The sequence below is a fragment of the Sapajus apella genome, unplaced genomic scaffold (genome assembly GCF_009761245.1).
Source record: "Sapajus apella isolate SASKATOON/1434 unplaced genomic scaffold, GSC_monkey_1.0 scaffold94, whole genome shotgun sequence".
Taxonomy (NCBI): domain Eukaryota; kingdom Metazoa; phylum Chordata; class Mammalia; order Primates; family Cebidae; genus Sapajus; species Sapajus apella.
In genome coordinates, this window is record NW_022437034.1 from 7,413,009 (window position 1) to 7,434,593 (window position 21,585).

General features: G+C 38.5%; 1 protein-coding gene and 1 non-coding gene across 5 annotated transcripts in view; one reads left to right on the forward strand and one right to left on the reverse strand.

Annotated features, from left to right (window-relative positions):
* The window catches only part of LRMDA (leucine rich melanocyte differentiation associated), a 1,109,623-nt gene that overhangs the window by 813,714 nt on the left and 274,324 nt on the right, over window positions 1-21,585 (forward strand). The gene's annotated exons all lie outside the window — the stretch shown is intronic.
* Window positions 509-611, reverse strand: LOC116535451. Its single transcript, XR_004262202.1, has one exon. It is a non-coding gene; the product is annotated as a U6 spliceosomal RNA (small nuclear RNA).

Here is a 21,585-nt window from a genome sequence, read left to right on the forward strand (position 1 = left end):
TGGTGATTATCATTTTCCAGAAGTAAGGCTTCCTTAAGCATTTCTTGTAAGGCCAATCTAGTAATGATGAATCCATTTAGTTTTGGCTTGTCTGCAAAATAATTTATTTCTCCTTCATTTCTAAAGGATAGCTTTGCTAGGTATTACAGTCTTGGCTGACAGGATTTTTTTTTTTTCTTTTAGCATTTTGAATATGTCATCCTATTGTCTCTTGGCCTATAAGGTTTCTGCTAAGAAACTCATTGTTAATGTAATGAGGGTTCCCTTATGTGTGACTTGATGCTTTCCTCTTGCTGTTTTTAGGATTCAGTCTTCATCTTTGAGTTTTGACAATTTGAGTATAATGTGCCTCTAAGAGAACCTATTTGGGATGACTCTATTTGGAGTTCTTTGATCTTCCTAGATCTGACAGTCTATCTTTCTTTCAAGTCTATCTTTCTTTCAAGACTTGGAAAGTTTTTAGCTATTACTTCACTATGTATGTTTTCTGCACCCTTGTTCTTCTCTTAAAAATATGAACTACACAAATTCATATGCCATCCTTGTGCAGGGGGCATGCTAATCTTCTCTGTATCATTATATTTTCAGTATAGGTACCATTGAAGTGAGGCTTTTTTTGGATGAAGTTTTGCTCTGTCACCAGGCTGGAGTGCAGTGGCACTCTTGGCTCATTGCAACCTCTGCCTCCCGGGTTCAAGCGATTCTCCTGCCTCAGCCTCCTGAGTAGCTGGATTACAGGCACGTACCACCATGCCTGGCTAATTTTTGTACTTTTAGTAGAGATGGAGTTTTACCATGTTGGCCAGGATGGTCTTGATCTCTTTACTAGAGATGGAGTTTCACTATGTTGGCCAGAATGGTCTCAAGCTTGTGATCCGCCTGTCTTGGCTTCGCAAAGTGCTGAGATTACAGGCGTAAGTCACTACACCCAGCCTGAAATGAGCATTTTTAAGAAATAAATTTTGATAAGATGGCCAACATCAGCAAATGGATTACTTCTTGCCAGCTTAGCAGCCCCACTGGAAAGAGTGCTCTTTCCAATAGTTCAAGACAAAATTTCAAGACTGACTTGTATTGGCTGGATTGGCTTACATTTCGATCTTTGAACTGATCACCTGGATCAGGCTGACACCTTGTACCAGGAACTGGGCTTAGATCCATCAGAATCATATGAAATGAAAGGTGAGAAGCACTGGCTCTAAAAAAAAAAAAAAAAAAAAAGACTCACTGGTTGTTGCAAAATGAAAAGTGAATTAATGTTAATGCTGGGCATGCAAAAATAAGAGCCTTTGACTATACTCTTGTGCTTAGGTCATAGTATCAAGGAAATAATTTGGTTTAGGCTTTTCTGCTTAGGTTTATTGTTACTTAAACTCACTTCTTATAAGCCTTGAAAAGCAATACACATAACTTCAGTAATGAGTCTGCAGGTTGAACTTTAAATATTTGCTTTACATGTTTTTTGAAAGTCATATATATGTACAAACATTTTTATACACATGCTTATAAAGGTAGATAACATTTCTGCAGGATGAACCCATCATGTAAACTCATTGATGTGCCACATGTGCACAATAGGTGGAATATGACTAAAAAACAAATTTAGAGTGACATTTGAGCCATCTTGATAGGTTTATGGAGTTGTTGGAGAAGGAAAAATATTAGTGAGGAACAAAATTGTTGGCAATAACATTAGAAAACAAACCTCATGTAATTCCAGCTACTTGAGAGACCGAGGTGGGAGGATTGCTTGAGGTTAGGAATTCAAGGCCACCCTGGGCAGCATAGCAAGACTCCATCTCTAAAACAATAAAAAACAAATTAGTCAGATGTGGTGGTATGCACTGGTAGTCCCGGGTACCCAGGAGGCAGAGGTTGAGTAGCACTTGAACTCAGGAGTTGAAGCTTTATGCATGCCACTGTACTTCAGCCTGGACAACAATGTGAGACTCCATTTCTTAAAGAAAACCAAAACCCTTCACATGCCTATAGCTTGGAGTCAGGAATCACCTGGGTTCCCAGTGATTGAATTCTTCACCACCAGTATTCACTCATGCTAGCTTCATGCTCCCAGCCTGCTCCCCTTGTGCACCCAGCTTCTCATTGACATGCTTTATTTTCTGAATGATTCTCAGCGAAAAGAACAAAGTGGGGTGATGGAAAATACAGTTGCTTGGCATTCAGGTTTAGGTTCTGGCTCTAGCACTGTGTGATGTTTTTAAGTCTTTTCCCATTTCTGGGTCTCAGCTTCATCTTCTGTCAAGTGAAAGATCAGGGTAACTGATCTCAAATAACTCTCTGGCATATATGTGTTTTGTACCCACATCATTTCTGATTGGTCTTGGGTTATTCAATGTCTTTCCTCTGTAACTTACTTAGCCCTAGGCTTGGGAAATGGGCATTAACTTCTGTGCAGATTCTTTCCCAAGCTTTAGTTTTAAGATTCTCCTGGCCCCTGTTTTTTCCCTCAGACTGAACCCTTTTGACAAATTCATGTTTTCCAGCAAGCTTACCAGGGAAGTCATGCTGGCCAGGGTGACTCGTGATACTGTTGCCACAGCTGGCTCTGGCCTGTGCCTGATTGCTGCTGGCATGCTCCTGTTGCCAGCCATTTGCCCTTTCTTAAGCCCTTGCTAACCATTTTCTCTACAGAATATATGTGGTATGTGTCCTAACAAAATTTTCCTCATAATGAAATCGAATCATTTTCATATAACTTTGCAATGCTGTTAACATTAGCATTTCGGGGAAAGTCTTCTTTATGTTGTTTATAAACTCATTTTCAAATTGAAAAAAAATTCAAATGGTAACTTTAGAGAAGGGTACTTTCCAAACATCAAATGATTGATCTTTACTTTGGAAGGTACCTCTTGGGTCACCTTTTCCTCTATAGAAAGTTGATTCTAAGGCACATTTGTTTCTGATGAAGTGTTTCACTGTACTTTATTATAATCTGGGACCACAAAAGAAACTTCCAACAAACTTAAAGAAAAAAAAAAAAAAGGTTGTCGATTTATCTCATTCTCTATCTTTCTTATGCTTTTGCAAATATTTTTAGCAGTTTATAGCAGTATGAAATTCAAAGAAAAATCAAAATAGAAAAAAACTCTTCAGTCTGAAAAATGGACTTGATGTGTTATTTGAACCTGGTGATGATTCTGCTGAGGCATTGTGTCCAGCTTTGCATGATGGTTTCTTTTTTGTCTTTTAGCCAGCAATAAGATATTCTTCCATAGCACATTGCTCAAGCTTCTACATAACTGATATTACATATTTACAACGTTTTGTCCCATTGGACTATAAGCCCAGGCAGGGATGGCAGCGTATTCATTCTTGGATTCCCTATCATCTTGCTTAGTGCTTGCTACGTAGAAAGCGCTCATAGGCTCAAGTAGAAGCATACTATGTAGTAGCAAGAATAATATGTAGGGGTAAGCAGAATAATATATAGGGGTAAGATGTTAAACATGCATAAATATTGAAATAAATAAATTGATTTTGGTGATAGGTGAAACTGAGAGGGATAAAACTGTAACTCGGAGGCCCCGCTATGTTTTAGTGACAAAATCTCTGTCAACTCTGATGTCTTCTGCTACAGGTTAAAAAAGAATGGAAAGCGCTATTCAACCATCTCAAACTCTGCCTCCATAATAATGATGGATTTGCTGTCATCATAACTCATTCGTAGGTAATCTTGCAAGAGCTGAAGTTTGGAACTACTGCCATTTGGAAGCGCTTCATTCACTCTAAGGGAAAGCTGAGAATCTGATTCATTTACTTTTTCTTCTCCCTTTTAGCAGTAATATGTTCATTTACCTTTAATGTTGAAAGCAAGCAGGTTGAAGACAGGAGTGGTGGCTCATGCCTGTAATCCCAACACTTTGGGAGGCCAAGACTGGCAGATTACCTGAGGCCAGGAGTTCAAGACCAGCCTGGCAAACATTGCGAAATGCCATCTTTACTAAAAATTTGCCAGGTATGGTGGTACATGCCTATAGTCCCAGCTACTTGGGAGGCTGAGGCATGAGAATTGCTTGAATCCAGGAGGCAGAGGTTGCATTGAGCTGAGATTGTACCACTCACTTCAACCTGGGTGACAGAGCAAGACTCTGCCACAAAAAAAAAAAAAAAAAAAAAAAAAAAGCAGATTGAAATGTGTTTTCCATTTGCAAGTGGCATAATCATTTTAGTTGGAGGTGTGTCCATTGCAAGTATTTCTGTTAGCTTGGCTGCTTCTCATGCTGTTTGCCCAGATGGCAATTCAGCACTTCAGATTTTGCTCTCTTAAATTCCAGCTTTATCTCATAGGAGAGGTACAGATTTCTATTCCTTATCTTTGGTCTGTTTTAATTTTTTGGGAGAGGAGTCCTGAGCACTAAACAGAAAGGTACGCATGGAGAAATGTAAAACATATTTTCAGGCACCTTTGTGAAAGAAAAGTTTAATGGGATAGTATAGTGCTATGGGAAATGGAGAGAGATAAGAATCATGCCCCATGCTTAACCTTTTGGACTCATCTTTGCCAATTTCTGTGTGCAGTTTAGTAAATTAAATAAGCTTTCCTTAGCCTGGAACTGTCTGTGATAGTGTAACCTTTCATTGTGGCATCACAGACAGACATTCAGCATTCAGGATGGGCCTGACACCGTTCAAAAGTGAAGGAAACTGTGGCAATTTTAAACATTCCAACCATATTAATTCCAGTGACAGTTATCCTCTAAGTCATTTGAAATGAATTCTCCCTCTTCAACTTTTGAAACTTAATATTTAATCTCCATGACTTCTGGGGCCTGCATAGGGGCACTCTGTGTGACTGAATGTGTCAAGCAGGAGGCAGAAGCAGGAAATTGTTGATCCAGTCCAATTTATGTCTTTCCTCATCTTTTAGCTTTCCTCTGTACCTTATTCATGTTTCTAAGGAGACACCTTACATTTCTAAAAGAAAGGTTGAATAACGGTTTGGAGTTCTTTCTTTGAGGGCAATGTTTTCATTATTGCTCTTCCACCCAGGCTGAAAGTTGAGTGTCATCTGTCAAGCCTCAGCAGCTAGGCACTTTGCAGTCAATATTGGGCTCACTGGTTCTCATCAAGCACTATTGAGCCCTGGTTAATAGACTGGTTTCTTTTCATGTGCTCAAGCTCAATGCAGCCGACTTCGGCTTTCTCTGTCCTGGGAGATCACAGGGACCTGTGCCCTTCTCCAGTGGTAGGACCATTCTCAGGAAGTGCTCCTTAATTTCTACATGGTCAGGAAGTATTGGATGTCTGTAACAAGCACAGGGAAGGCTTGGTATGGCGCCCAGTGTTTATACTTAAGACAGGGCTGGGGGGAATGGTCACAGAAGACCCATCAGGCCCTTATGGGCTGAGTCCCAAGGTGACTGTACATTGGTTACTGTTGGGGAAGAGTCAGATTTTCAACTTTCCATGTGTGTTGGTTTGATGTTACTGCTAGTCATCCACAAGTTAGAAATGATCTTATTAGTTCATGCCTAAGAAACTAATTTACAAACCAAAAGACTAACATGTTATTTCCATTTGAGTGAGGGATGGTGTTCACAAAGCTACGAGACTGTTCACATTTGCATAGAGATTTCCTTCCCTGGTATTAGGCTAACTGGCAAAGTAAATTAATCATCTGCAAGATTTCTAAGTGAGAATGAATGATGGCATAGCTGTTAAGGTTACAAGTCAAATCAGCCTGGCGGTCACTCTTAATCCCTACATGATCTCAGCCAAGTAAGATCTCAGGCAAATCAAGGCTCTTTAAGTCTTAACCGATGTAGGTAATCAGATACTAAGAGTACTCACCTCATAGAGTTGTTGGGAGGATTAACCAGAATAATAAGAGTATGTATGAAAATGCTTGGCACATAATAAGCACTCAGTAAATATTCACACTGGTATTAGTTGTATAACGATAATCATTATATTTTTTTGGAATAAAGGTAATTGGATATGTTTCTAGTCCATTTCATCCTATAATGATAGAATCTGGAGATGTACACCTGCTCCTCCATAGAATACTCCTTTGCAAGGACAGGATTGCCTATTAGCTGCTAGAGGAAGACTGATAATTTCTTGTTTACTGACTCTTCTTTCTCTAGATCCTGTGTTGCTTTGTTTGAGTTTACGAATATGTATTTAATTACTATTTATATAACATTTTCTATATGCAGTAATATTGTGCTGTTTATCATATTACCTAATTTAGTTCTCAACAATACCTATTTAAGGAGAGTCATTATCTCCATTATTCAGAATAGGAAGCTAAAGTACAGGGAAGTAAGACAACGAGGAGGTGGAACAGCTGGGGCTTCAGCTTAGGTCTGTCTACTAAATTCCATGTCTATGACATCAAGCTATCCCGCATCTTTATTTATAACTCAGTATAGTAGACCTTGAATTAATTATTACTAATTTTATATTTGTTACAAAGTGGCATTTTTGATGAGTTTTGAGAAATGCCCTGGTATATTAATTGAATGGATTACAATTTGAAACTTTATTTCAATGTTTCACAGGTTAGAACTTAAAAACTAGACTTGTAGCAGGAGATGAGTTTGTTTTGATTCCATAGAACATTCGATCTCTGGGTGATGATCCAATTAAAGCGGGCTAGAATTTCCTAGATAGCTATTATGGGACAGTGATACAGGAAGGACACATTATCAATAGTGCTGATAAATTCAAATTGTAACTAACCTTGCTTAGATAGACCCAAGATAGTCATGGCTCCTTCTATAGGGACTCTTTGGGGCATGATAGACTAGATACCATGATAAAGAATGGCATTCCCATAGTTGAGGTAAATTTCCACAGGTCACGGTGTGCAACTTCCTTTCTCGGCAAGAATTTTCTCAACTTCATGCACATAGTATATATATATATTTAAACAGCTATTTTTAGGTATAATTCATATGGCATATTTGCCAATTTAAATTATATAATTCAATGATTTTTGACATATTACACTATAACTTTTAAAATTGTGATAAAAATGTACCATTTAAACTATTTTAAGCATACAAATCAGTGGTATTAATGATATTTACAGTATTGTGCAACCATCACAACTTTATTTACAAGCCCCTTTTTATCACTCCAGTAGAAGCTCTATAATTATTAAGCAATAACTCCCTTTTTCTCTGCTCTCCAGCCCTGGTAGCCTCTATTCTATTTTTGCCTCTATGATTTGCTAACTGGAATGATGCAATATCTGTCCTTTTATGTGTAGCTTATAGACATAAACCTTGAAAACAATATTCAATATTCAATTGTAAACATAATATTCTTGAATGAAGCTGTCAATCTTGTGAGTAACCAGTTTTGTGTGAAATGTCTCATTTGACACAGCAAATTTGGAAAACATGTTGAGGATATTTCTAGAATGGCACCCAATCTATAGACTCCTGTGTTACCATTTACTCATTGTTTTTCTTGATATCAGTTCACTTTTAAAATATCTTAAATACTTACCTTATTTTGTCCTAATTAATGTTCATGAAGGCCATGGGTTGACATAATATTGCATATTGCTAGTAAAATGATTTACATGTATTCTGTGTACTTCCCAAAATGTATCTTCTACCTCAGCCTCATATAGGCTGTAATTCCCACTTCTCTGATTCCCAAACTTGAGGGGTGGGCTTTGTGTCACTACATACTAGAGTGCCAAATTCCCTGTGGAACAGAAATGAAGAGGAGAGGAATTCTAACAAATATAACCTGGTGTGAAGGCCAAGGTTAACCCTAACCCAACCCCCAACCCCCAACGCTGGGATCAATTAGTAGGTTCAGGTCTGGGCCAAACTGCTTCTAATCAGCTGTGTGATCTTGACATAGTCCTCTGTGCCTTAGTTTCCTCTCTGTCTTAGGTTGTAATAGATTGTCTCCTCCCATTCCTCCTTCCTGGATGTCCTGCTTCTCTCCCAGGCTCAGGAATGACAGGGCTAGTGTGTGCTTCTGCGCTTGCCCTCCATGGGGTTGTACTGGAGGGATTTCCATTTCTTTGGCTTTGTGATATTGACACTCCTCCCGTTTCACTTCCCTCACCCCTATTATGTTAGATCAAACTCGATCTGATGTAACTCTTAATGATTTCCTTTCTAAGGAGGGCATTAGGAGAGCCTGCATCAAGGACATCACTTACCTTCATTTAGAACTGTGGGCATCTGCGCTGTGTCCATTTCTTGCAGCAATAAAATGGCAGTAAATCAGAAAAAATGCCATGCCCCTCAGAACCTCGACAATAAGCTCTGGAGCATTCTGCTTACAGGGATGTAGCCTTGTCAGTGAGTAAATCAGCTCTGTCCTTACGCCCCCATTGCATCAGGGAAATCTCTGACTTTGTGGGATGGGTTTGACGTGTCAGTCAATCTCTCTCTACCCGCATTTGAGGTTGAGAGTGTATCTCTCCCTTGTTTTCTCCCAGCATGTTTAGTGAGCTTATTGGCCCCCTAGGTTTTATTGCCAGCCACAGCTTAGTCCTTGTCAGGGAGATTATTATATGAACCCTGGGTGACTTCTGACTGCAGAAGGGCCCTGGATTTACATTTTTGCATTCCAAAGTCAGTAATATAAATGACTAATGGAACACTGGGCCACCGAATATTTATATATCTATTTTGAAATTTACATTTCTCCCTTTCTTAAGATGGGGTTTGCTGCTCCCAGGTCATAGTTGATGGGCCAGTAGCATCCGTGGTGACATAAAGCAATCATCCGGGGAGAGAGCTTCCCAGCCCCAGTGGCGCACGGTGATGTGCTGCAGGTTATTATGCCAGCAATTCAGCAGTAATCGAACCCCCCATCTCCCTGGCCCTCTCCCCGCTTCCCTTTTATGATGTCCAATAAATTTTACATGCTCCAATTTGCCTCATCCACCAACCTAATACTGTTTGAATTAAGAATCTCTTCCATAGCTTTCAACAATGGAAACTTTGCTTTCTCCAAAATTACTTATAAAGGCCACTCATAACTGAGCCAGAAAGGAGGCTGGACTGTGCAGGTGGAGACAGTGCACAGTTGGCTGGGCCATACAGAAGACAGGTTTGCCCGGTTGTTGAACTTGCTGACCACGTGATATATAGAGATGGAAGAGGCTGTCTATAGATACACACTAAGTTGTTTTGAATGAAAAGATTTTATTAAATTAGGATTTTTTTTAAAAAGTGGAAAATATATTTGAAAATTCCCTAGTACCTGATACTTTTCATGATATATAGTGCAAATTAATAACAGCAGTAACAATAATAGCGACACTACTTATTTACTACTAACTGAATTACTCTAAGCCTTTTGCATGCATTTTAAAATTCTAACAGCCCCATGAGATTGAACCTTTTTGTAAACCTGCTTATAAAGGTGGAAATAGGTTCAGAGAGGTTAAGTTCCTCAAGATTACATAGCTGGTAATCATGGTAATCAACAGGACTAGGACTAGATGTCGTATTGCCTGATACTCATTTTTAACATGACCTAATACCACCATGTGGTGTAGCCAGGAAGCAGAGATCTTGAGATGAATGCTAGCAAATTTCTCATTCACTCAAGCCACTCATCACTCCCTTTTCTGTTCCCTGACAGTATTTACAAAGCATCTACTCTGTGCATGCCCTGTTCTGAACACCGGGTATCAATACAGCAGTGAAGATGGCCTGCAGTCCCTACTGTTGTGTAGTTAATATTTTAATAACTGTAGTCAGACAATAGGTAAAGAAATAAACCACATACTTTCTAATATTGACTGGTGCCTCAAAGAAAATGCATGAAAGCAATGCAATGGAAAATGTCCAGTTGGGGAGGGTGGCAACAAAGGCTTTCCTGAAGGCAGGGCATTTGAGCTGAGACCTAAATGATGAAGATGGGCTGGGAGCTGGTATACAGAGTGTAGGGTTCAGCTAGAGGAAAGGCAACTGTAAAGACCCAAGTCAGGAATCAGTGTCTTGTGTTGGAAAGCCAGGAGAAAGACCAGAGTGGCTGAAGCATTATTAGCTGTGGAGAGCAGATTATGAAGTCAGGAGGTTGGCAGACCTCAGGGTGTGAGAGCAGGGCAGGGAGTGGGGATATCATGGTGTTTTCAGTTCTTTCAATCAATATTTTACTGCCTGCAGCCCATTTTCTTTTACAGCCTGTCTTCTTTTCCTTCTGCTTTGACTCGAGTCTTACCTCGTAATGGGCATTTTAATCCTGTCTGTGATGCAACTCAATGCTTCATGCTGGGCACCTTGCTTTGTTTCAGCTTGGGGCAGCATTAAAAAAGAACAGAGCAAATCTCCAGCCGAGAGGGGCTCAGGAAGGAGTGCAGGTTGCAATCTGAGAGCTCTAATTAAATCAATGCCATGCACATCCTGTCCACAAAGCTGGGGGCAATTGCATGCTCTTTACTGATGCCATGATATACACTTAAGAGCTGTGTGACTTCACAGAAGCAATTAAATTGTCCCGTTTAATCAGTGGTAAGGCCACCATCAATAACAATTATTATTTTTATTGATTTGATAAGTGCACAGTCGAAATAATCACAGAGAATAACTATCTCTTCCCTCCTCTCCTTTGCCTGAATGCTAAACCCTAGGCTACCCAGGCCAAATCTATAGTGACCTCTTGAACAATTTTACTACAGATCCATATGTAATCAAGAATCCCTACCTTGGCCAGGTGTAATAGCTCATTCCTGTAATTCCAGCAGTTTGGGAGTCCAAGGTGGGTAAATTGTATGAACTCAGGAGTTCGAGACCAGCCTGAGCAACGTGGCGAAACCCCATTTCTACAAAAAATACAAAAATTAGCTGAATGTGGTGGCATGTGCCTGTAATCCCAGCTACTTGGGAGGGTAAGGTGGGAAGATCTCTTGAGCCCAGAAGGTGGAGGTTGCAGTGAGCCAAGATCACGCCACTGCACTCCAGCCTGGGCAGCAGAATGAGACCCTGTCTTGGAAAAAAAAATAATAATAATTTCTACCTTATAAAATTTCCATGCTAAAAAAAAAAATCCGTGCTTTTTCATTGAAACAGAACTTTTGAACTTTCTAGTCCTTTGCTTGGTAACAAAGAAATGCTCCCTATGTTAAATAATTAAATCTGCATTTTATCTTTCAGCCTTACCTGTCTTCTTTATTGTTTTCTGTAGCTCAGTCTGTGATCTCATTTTGGCCAGAAACGTAGGTTCAGTGACAGAAAACAGGCCTGGCTGGAAGTTGCCTAATTGTGGATATATACATGATTATATGGATGTTAGAGAACCTGAAGGATGATCTAAGTGACATTATCAGAATCTACTTTTACCCCGAGACTTTTATTGTCTTTCTCCATCTCACTTACGGTTTGGTGCCTTTACATATGTAGTTCCAAAGGTCTGAAATGACTTGCCCTCCCCTTCTTGCTAATTAATTCCATGTATTTGTGACCAAGGGAGAGAAGAAGACTCAAAGTATACCAAAATTGGATTCCAGCCTTGGGGAATGAAAGAGTGAACCTTGATTCAGGGGGAAAAAAGGGGGTCCTGACTTATGTTTGCAGTCATCCAGTAGGAAAAGCTAAAATGTATATGGGTTCTGTCCCTCTCCACTATCCCACCATGAGAGATCCATGAAGGAAGAGGAAGGGATTATTGGTCTTCCATAGTACTTCTCCCGGAGGATAGCATGTCGTAATTCCCACTTGACTTCATTAAAGGTAAAAGTCTCAGAAATCCTGAATGACTATCACAGAGATGCCCCCATCTCACCATCTACCTTGGATTTTTGGCCGGGATAACTTATCTGAAGGAACAGGTTTATAATCTGTCTACCGACACATGGTCACATTGGTTAACTAAATTTAAATCCTCCTCAGTGGACTTGGTGCCACATGGGACTTGTATGGGGCATTGGTCTCACAGTTCTCATTCTAGAGCACTTTGTTTCCAGATAGTTCTATACCTCTTCAATAGAACCTCGGATCCATGGTCTGTGAGGAGAAACAGTGATCCAGGTTGTGTCAGATGTTTTTATATGTACCATGAAGAACTACTTCTGATATCAGAAAGGTTTGGGAAATGCTTTCAATTCAGTTTACCTCCTAGGCATTAACAAGATACATGAGCATAAGGGACTTTGAGATTCTAGAGTAATTTTTCAGCATTTTCCAAACAGACTCAGTCAAGGAACCCTTTGTCAGAACAAGCCTGTTCCCCAGAATATACATTGGAAAAGCTGGTCTGGAGGCCGGTGTTAGTCTGTTCTCACACGGCTATAAAGATACTACCTGAGACTGGGTAATTTATAAAGAAAGGAGGTCTAACTGACTCACAGTTCCACATGGCTGGGGAGGCTTCAGGAAACTTATAATTATGGTGGAAGGCAAAGGAGAAGCAAGGCACAACTTACATGGCAGGGAGAGAGAGCGAGAGAGCAAAGGGGGAATTGCCCAAAACTTTTAAGACCATCAGCTCTCCTGAGAACTCACTCACTATCATGAGAACAGCATCGAGGAAACTGCCTCATGATCCAGTCACCTCCCACTGGGTCCCTCCTTCAACATGTAAGGATTACAGTTCAAGATGAGATTTAGGTGGGGACACAGAACCAAACCATATAAAGGACTGGTCATTTATTTTTTTTCTGTAGGTAGTCTTGCCTATATACCCATACATGGGGTGAGCAGGATTTTTAGTGAGGAATTCCATGACAGTGCTATATAGATTTTATAATAGATAGCCCTGTTCCCAAATGTAAATATTTCCATGTGTATCCCTTCTAGACCAAAACTTCCATATCTGGCTTCATGGAAAAGAAGTAGTCTTTTAGGCTAGAACGTACCGTTGGATCTAAGAACTGTGCATCCTTGAATTCTTTTTGTTGAATTTTGTGTAAATATTTAGGGTATTTATACCTTAACAACCAATGACTTTAAAGTTTAAAAACTGATAATTAACTGTCTTTCATACTTACTAATATCACATTAGAGATGCTAAGTTCTCTTGGTAACCATCAGTCACAAATGACTTCATTTAGAGTTTATTAAAAACATGTTGCCTTTATTACTATTTTTAAATACTGTGATATCTAAGCCGTTCATTGCTTGTGTGTAACTCTCCTAAACTTTGCCACATCTCCATATAACTTGTATTGTTATATACCCAATATGTATGACAGCGCTCCCTGATGGCACCCTTTAAAGAAATACAAATTTGGACATAAAATAATGGTACCTAAATTCTTCCCAGAAATATTCTGAAATGGGAGATAGGGTTGAGTGACATGCAGTTCCCTCTCCAGAAGCAGGGAGGTGGAGGCAGGCTTCCATGTCCTCCAGTATGTTCCCCATCCAGTATCCCTGGATCAGGTGAATGAAAAGGTCATTAAGTAATGAGGATATTACAGGATGAGGTCAAATGATCCATGTAGAGTTCATACCAGAGTACCTGCCAATAGGAAACATCCAAGTACCTCTATCATTGTCATGGTTTTTATTTTCTTCAAATATCTTTATTTTCTTTTATGGATTTTTATAAACTACCTTTTTTTCCAGACAGAACTATATATAGATTTTTTTAGACAAAGAAGAATATACATTTCTAAACATTAAAAGATATTTGAAGGTATTTGTCATCATTTGGTATCCCAACTGATCCTGATCTGAGTCATTCATAGTATATTCTAGACTGTTTCAGAATCAGCAGTTTCAAATATTGAAATAAGTTATTAAGTCTTTTATGAAGATCTTAAAATGTCGCAGGAAGAGAAACATATTTGCCCATGTTTTCCTCCATTTAGTTAATCCATCTAAACTTAACTGTATATAAATTGGAAGAATTAAATAAATGAGTTGAGAAAATGGTGTTTTTAACATCAAATCAGATATGGATCATCTGGCTATAATGGGCCTGGGGCACAATCTGTGTATATTCATTTGAAAACCAACTGGGATGTTTTTAAAGTGACCAGGTCAATAAGAATACAATTATTTCTGCAGAATGGATAATGCATGGCCATACATTAAAAGTGGATATTGTATGCATCTGTGTGTGTGTCTTGGAAAAGTCAAGTAGAACTTGATTTGGGCAAAATCCTAATGTGTCTGTGTTCTTTCTAGTCAGTCATTTTGTTTAGTCTGAACATAGTAACACTAAAGGTTACATATTTTATATACATATATATATATATGATACATGTATATATGATACATATATATGTATATATACATTATATATGTATATATGTATGTATGATACTTATATATATCATATGTATGATACATAAGTGTATGATATATATATCAGTATAAAGTATCGTATATATGATATATATAAGTATATTTAAAGTATCATATATATATATGATACTTTAAATTCTAGGGCACATGTGCAGATCTTGTAGGATTGTTACATAGGTTTACACATGCTGTGGTGGTCTGCTGCCTCCATCTCCGCATCACCTACAGTAGCTATTTCTCTCAATGTTATTCCTCCTCAATCTCCCCACCCCCCGCTATCCCTTCCCAGCCCGCCACCCCACAACAGATCCCAGTATGTGATGTTCCCCTCCCTGTGTCCATGTGTTCTCATTGTTCAGCACCCACCTATGGGTGAGAATATGTGGTGTTTGGTTTTCCGTTCTTGTGTCAGTTTGCTGAGAATGATGGTTTCCAGATTCATCCATGTCCCTACAAAGTACACCAACTCATTCTTTTTTATGGCTGCATAGTGTTCCATGGTGTATATGTGCCACATTTTCTTTATCCAGTCTATCATTGATGAGCATTTGGGTTGGTTCCAGGTCTTTGCTGTTGTAAACAGTGCCTCAGTGAACATACGTGTGCATGTGTCTTTATAATATAATGATTTATAATCCTTTGGATATATACCAAGGAATGGGATTGCCGGGTCAAATGGTATTTACATCTCTAGATCCTTGAGGAATTGCCACACTGTCATCCACAATGGTTGAACTAATTTACACTCCCACCAACAGTGTAAAAGTCTTCCTATTTCTCCATATCCTCTCCAGCACCTTTTGTCTCCAGATTTTTTAATGATTGCTGTTCTAAAGTGGGCAAAGGATATGAACAGACATTTTTCAAAAGAAGACATTTATGTGGCCAACAAACATTTGAAAAAATGCTCATCATCACTGGGCATTAGAGAAATGCAAATCATATTCTTATGGGAACTGCTTTGCTATGTATAGAAAGAAAAAAAATGATGGAACACCCCTACTTTTTATAAAAATCAGATCAACAATCACTGTAATGGTAGAAAAAGAGTATACATGTTTTTATATTGGAGTTTAAAAAAAAATCATATATGTCAATTTTAGACAGGATCACTCACTGCTTTTCTGCTCTTTAGGAAGAAGATCACAACTTTCCTTACCATTCCCCTACCTCTCAATTTTTGCTAGTTACGTTGTTATCATTATATTATAAATGACAATTAGATTCTCCTCTATAACAATGCTTTCCATAGTGTTTAGTATTGGCTCCATATTTAAGAGAACTCAGAGCTCACTGGAAGTTCTTTTGATGATAGCTCTTCTTCCCTGAATTCTAACTCCAACCCTAACTGGCTGGGCTTTCTTCTTAGGACATTATCCTTTTCAAAAAGGGCTCATGAGTCCTGAATTTAAGTTCTGTGCTTGTTATATTTGAATGACATTTTAGTTGGTATTAATAGTTTTAGGCTATATGACTTACATATATATATAAATATGTATATATATTCATATATGTACATATATATATTTCTATATATATATTCATTATTTCCTAGTATTGAATGTGATTCTGGATAAGTATGAGGTCAGACTGATTTTCCTTCCTTGTAGGAGATTCTTTCTTCTTCTCTCTGGTTGTCTATAGAATTTTTCCCGTTGAATTTTAGTATCTTAATTAAGATTTATCTGATTGTTCAGCATTCTTTGTATCATATTTTAACTTGCTAAACTCTTTTGAACTACATTTTTTTTCTTCATTATTGGGACTTTGTTAGTATATGTTTGAATATATTTTCTGTCCCATTAATTGTACAAACACAAATATTTCTGTCTTTATCTCCCAAGTCTTAAATGATCTAATTATTTTATTTTTCATATGCATTCACTATGATTATGTCAAACTGTTGCTCTGTCAGTAATTTGATTTTTAGTGTGACCCTTTTGCTCTTGATATTTCCAAATTGCTTTTTAATTCTGAACCATATTGTTTTGGTTTTTATTTCTTTAGGTCTTCTTTTTAAAATCCGTTAAATTGTGTGTGTGTGTTGGTTTTCCGAGTTCATCCTTTTTGTAATTGGCTGAGCGTCTTGGATGTGTGAAAAAATTTGCAGTAGATTTGGTGAGTTTTTGTACAGTATTTCTTCAAATACTTTTCCTTCACAATCTCTTCTCCTCTTCCTTACATTACTCCAAAGACATGTATGTTAGATCTGTTCATATTGTTCCACAGGGTCCTTGAGGCTCTGTTTATTATCTTTTTTTTCCTCTTTTCCAGGTTGGATAATTTATTTTTATGTATCTTCCAGTTCACTAAATCTTTTCTCCATTATCCTCATTCTGTTATTGAGGCAATCTAGTGAATCAGTTCATCCCCCCCACCTCATTCTGTTGTTGTTGTTGTTCTTGTTGTTGTTATTTTTTGAGAATGGGTTTCCTGTCACTCAAGCTGGAGTGCAATGATATAGTTGTGACTCACTGTATCCTTGAACTCTTGGGCTCAAGCGGTCCTCCTGTGTTGGCCTCCCTAATAGCTGGGTCTACAAGCATGTGCCGTCATGTCCAACTAATTTTTTTTTCTGTTTTGCAGAGATGGGGTCTTGCTTGTTGTCCAGACTGGGCTCAAACTCCTGAGCTCAAGTGATCCTCCCATCTTGGCCTCTCAAAATGTTGGGATTACAAGTGTGAGCCACTGCAGCTGGCCTCTAGTGAATTTTTTGTTTCACACACTGCATTTTTCGGGTCTAAAATTTCTAAATTTTGTATAGCTTTTGTATCTTTAGTGAGAACTTCAACTTTTCTACTAATTTAAAGCAAACTCAACTTTATCTCATGGACTATGCACCTATAATAGCTGCTTTGATGCCTTTATTTGATAATTCCAACATTTGAGCCATTTATGTGGATTATTTTTTCCCACAAATGTGACCAACAAGAGTTGGTCACATTTTCCTATTTCTTTGTATATTTAGTCATTTTTGGCTTGTATCCTGGGCATTTTGAGCATTATGTTGCTTCAATATTGGATATTACAACCCTGTGAAGAATATTTTTTTTGCTGTTTCATGAAGAATTAACCTCATTTCTTTTAGACAATGGGTTCTGTCTTGCCTTTGTGGGTTCCAACGTTGGTTTAGTTTTCAAAGCCTTTAACATCCTCCTCTTGATCTGTCTGTGCCTGTATACTCAGGAGTCAATATGAAACTTGGATCATGGTTTACAATCTTCCTTCAGTTCTCGGAGCCCTTGCTAAGCTGCTTTGGATATGTCCTGCATATCCAAATGCCCAGCTCAGAGATGAGCTGGGAACTTGTGTAGTTTCATATATAGAATTAGAGTATTCCCTTCTCTAGCTCTCACTCTGGGATTCCCTCTACACCTTCCAGTCCTTTAGGGCTCTTTTTCTCAGCTCTTCAGCCCAGAAATTTGAAAGAGAAATAGAAAGTAGAGTTTTAGATTCCCATAGTATTCATGTGTCAGACAACTCTGTGATTGGGGCCTGCATTTGGGAAAAAGCCACACAAAAAAAGTTCAACTCTTGCTGGGCAGCTTCTCCATAAGTTACTGACTTTTGTTTTACTGTTCCTCCTCTTTAGCATCCTTGTATTTTGTGCAGTGTTTAGTTGAAATCAGCGGAAGAGACTGGAGGCAGCGGGCTTACCCTCTCGTGCAGGAGGCAGACTCTCATTCAATTAAATTGTATTCATCTGAGCCCCTATTTTATTAAGGTCTTATTCTTACTAAGTTGTTTTATAACAAAGCTATTTGGATTTTTGTTCTCGTGTTCCTGTAGTTTTGGATCCTTTTAGTGTCTTTTGCATGACATGCTTCTCTCTTCCTTTTCCTGGTTTTGTTGTTGTTTTTTTTGCTGTGCTATTTGTTTTCTCTCTAATCATGTTTGAGCAACTCTGAAATACAGCGTGAATGGCTTCCTCGTTATCTTTCCACCTCATATAATATGAGCTGCTTTTGCTTTCGGAGTTGCAGTTGGAGAAGTAAGTATTTCATGTTTTGTGCATGTTTTGTAGCTTGAGAAAATGGGGTGGGGAGGAGAATAGCTCAAGTGAGAAGAGATGTGATCTTTATCAGAATAGCCAGACTCAGTTCTCTCATCTGACATTCTGTTAAACCTTCATTGGGGTTTACTTTTGGGCTTTGGGTCATTTCTCCAATTCACTGTGTTGTCATGGAATTTTCATGCCCATTAGAGGGTGTACCCAATTGTTAGTGTTCTGTGATTCATTTGCTTTTCCCAGTGGTTACTTAATCCATTACTCAATGAGAAGGAGGAGAAGAGAAGAATGCCTATATAAAGTTTGCTTCTTTCTAGATTTGGATGCATTCATGGGAATTGTTATGTTTTTGTAGATTCTCTGTATAATTATTAGTAATTTCTGGCACTGTCTGAGATGAGCTGTACTATACTTCTAGTTAACCCTAGAATCTTCTTCATTGAATTCCAGTTTCTAAATCTGTGCTCAGGTGGTTACCCAACTCAAAATAGATAGCTTTTCTCAAATCATGAAATGTATCCCTGAAAAGTAAAGTGTTCCTCGGCAGGTTTGGCCATTACTGAATCTTCCACAAGAAATTCTTTAAAAATATAATGATATAATGACTGTGAAAGTGCTTTATAAACTATAAAGTTCTCAATGCATGTAAAACTGTGATATTATCATCGCTCATGTCACCTACACTGCTAATCGTCAGCAGATCGGCCAGGGAGGGAGGTGTTCCTCGCTGCTGCTTTGTTCTACTGTCTTATCCTGACCTTGACACTCCGGCAGCAGTGACCCTCAACAAGATAACCCGACAGTGGTGTCTCACCCACACTATTACCTGCCTTTGTTAGTAGCACTCAGACAGCATGTAGGTAATTCCCCATGTTTCTTGTTTATTGTCTCTGTAATAAAGCATTTTCTTTTATAGAAATCCTGAATCTAATTTCACAAAAGCTCTACTGTGGAACCTCCTCTGGCCTCTCCCCTCCTCCTGAAAGACAATAGTGTGTGTTTCATATTTGAACTCACAAGCTAATTGAACTTTACTGAAAGATTATTTTACTTTGCCCCACATCTTTAAAAAGTGATTTGGTGCTATGATTAGCTATACTGTCAAAAACTATTGTTGCTGGGTAGAGAGAAGCTTCAAGGAAAAATAAACAAGCATGATGGAGTTGGATAGGTTAGAACAAGTTGGGTTTTCTTATGTGGATATGCTTTTCATATCCACATTTATTTTGTTATCTTGTCTGAACTGTAAGGTCCTTGAGGATAGGAATAATGACTGACTCAGACTGTTCTGGAAAAACAGAGTATGATGGAGGACATGAGCAATACCTATAATATTATAAATAGAAGAAATAAAATGATAAGGAATTGCCAAACAAATATAGTAACACTAAATTGCAGTGATTAAGAGCATGAAGTTAGAGTTTGACCAGTTGTAGCCGGATGACCTTGGACAAGTTGCTTAAACTTTCTAGGTCACATCTGTGCTTTGAACATAATAGGAATATTGCCTCCTAAGGCTGTTGATAATGAATGTAAAGTGTTTATAGCAATGCCTGGAACATAATATAGGCAAAAACGTTACCTGTTATCATCATCATGATCATCATCATCATCATCATTGTTTACAAATTCTTCCTTGAAGCTTCAGCAAGGTAAGTACAGGACAAATGAAAAGAAATAAAGTTTATATGGCATGGGGTAAGAATGTGAGATCTACTCTGCCAAAAATGGTATATAAGCTAAGGATTAAAAAATAACAAATGCTGCTTCTTTTTTTTTTTTTTTTAAGATGGAGTTTTGCTCTTGTTGCCCAGGCTGGAGTACAATGGTGCTATCTTGGCTCACTGCGACCTCCGCCTCCTGGGTTCAAGCGATTCTCCTACCTCAGTCTCCCATATAGCTAGAATTACAGGTGCCTGCCACCATGCTCAGCTCATTTTTTGTATTTTCAGTAGAGATGGGGTTTCACCATGTTGGCCAGGCTGGTCTTGAACTCCTGACCTTAGAACAAATGCTTCTTATAGCCTATGTTTTGAAATGTTACATATGTTGTCTAATGTAATACTCATAATGCTATGAGGTAGCCCCATTTTATAGACAAGGAGACTGAGGCACTGAGAAGTTAAGTAACCAGCCCAAGTTCCCATAGCTAGTAAAGGGTTGAGCCAAGATTTGAATCTAATCAACCTCTGCCTTTAATCCTTATATGTGAGTGAGCGAGTGTGTGTGTGTGTGTCTCGAAAGGGATCCAGAATAGATTATTTATGAAATTAGATGTTTGGACAATATCTTTGTATTTAAGATCATTATCAAGGATAAAATTTTGAAAGGTATTCTGCCATCAGAAATAATCCAGGGACATGTAGAGCCAAGACCTGAGCCAAAGAAGAGGTATTTATACTTTGATTCAAGGAACATGAAATTAACCAGGAAAAACTGAAAAGCAATTGTTGGGTTTGGTGGTTGTGATGGAAAGAATGAAGGGCAGGTATTGAGGATAGATAGGCAGGACTCCCTTTGTGCCACCTTCTATTTTAGTGACCTTGAGCATCCTGGTTCAGCTTGGGGAAGGGGATTTCGTATTCATGGTGGCAGAGTGAAGAATTTTATGGAATCGCTTGTTTGTACCATTCAGCTTCTAAAACACAAAGATTTTTGCATTGTCTACCCTGATATTAGATATTATTGATACCCTTGATTTAACATTGACATTCTGTCGTATTTTGTATTTTGCACATTGATCATTCATTTATTCACCCCGTTTGTTCGGGGTATCCTATGAGCTCACGGTGTGACTTGTTTTGCTTAATTAAAATTAGTCTGGGAGAGAATGTATCTGCTTTCTGGAATTCTCAGTATTCTAGCAAAGTGCCGTACATACAGTAAGCACGCGTCTGCACTGTTCATATTGGTTACCATGGTACAGTAGTGCATCAAATGCCACCTGAAGTTGAGTGCTGCAAGTATGAGAAAACCTCCATAAAATCAGCCCTCAACTTTTCTAAAGAATCTACCTAAAAAAAGGTATTGATCTGTGTGCTGAGAAAACCGTAAATATAAGTCAAATGATCCCTTCCTTCAGGAATCTTACCAACAAGGGCACATACAACCATTGTACCTTTGTTGATATTGTGTCCTTGTTGATATACAGGCTAAGGATTAAAAAAGAAGAATCCCAGGGATGAGAAGCTTTAAAAGTTATTTAGTCCAGCTCTCCACACACATTGAGTCCCCATTACAACAGCCCACCAAATGGTTATTTGGTATCTTCTTGATCATTTCAGTGGCTGTGAACTCACAACTGCTCATTTTACTTGGGGTAGAATGACAGACTTTCAAATCTTGTATATGAGGAAGTATCTTGCTGAAGAGCAAAGG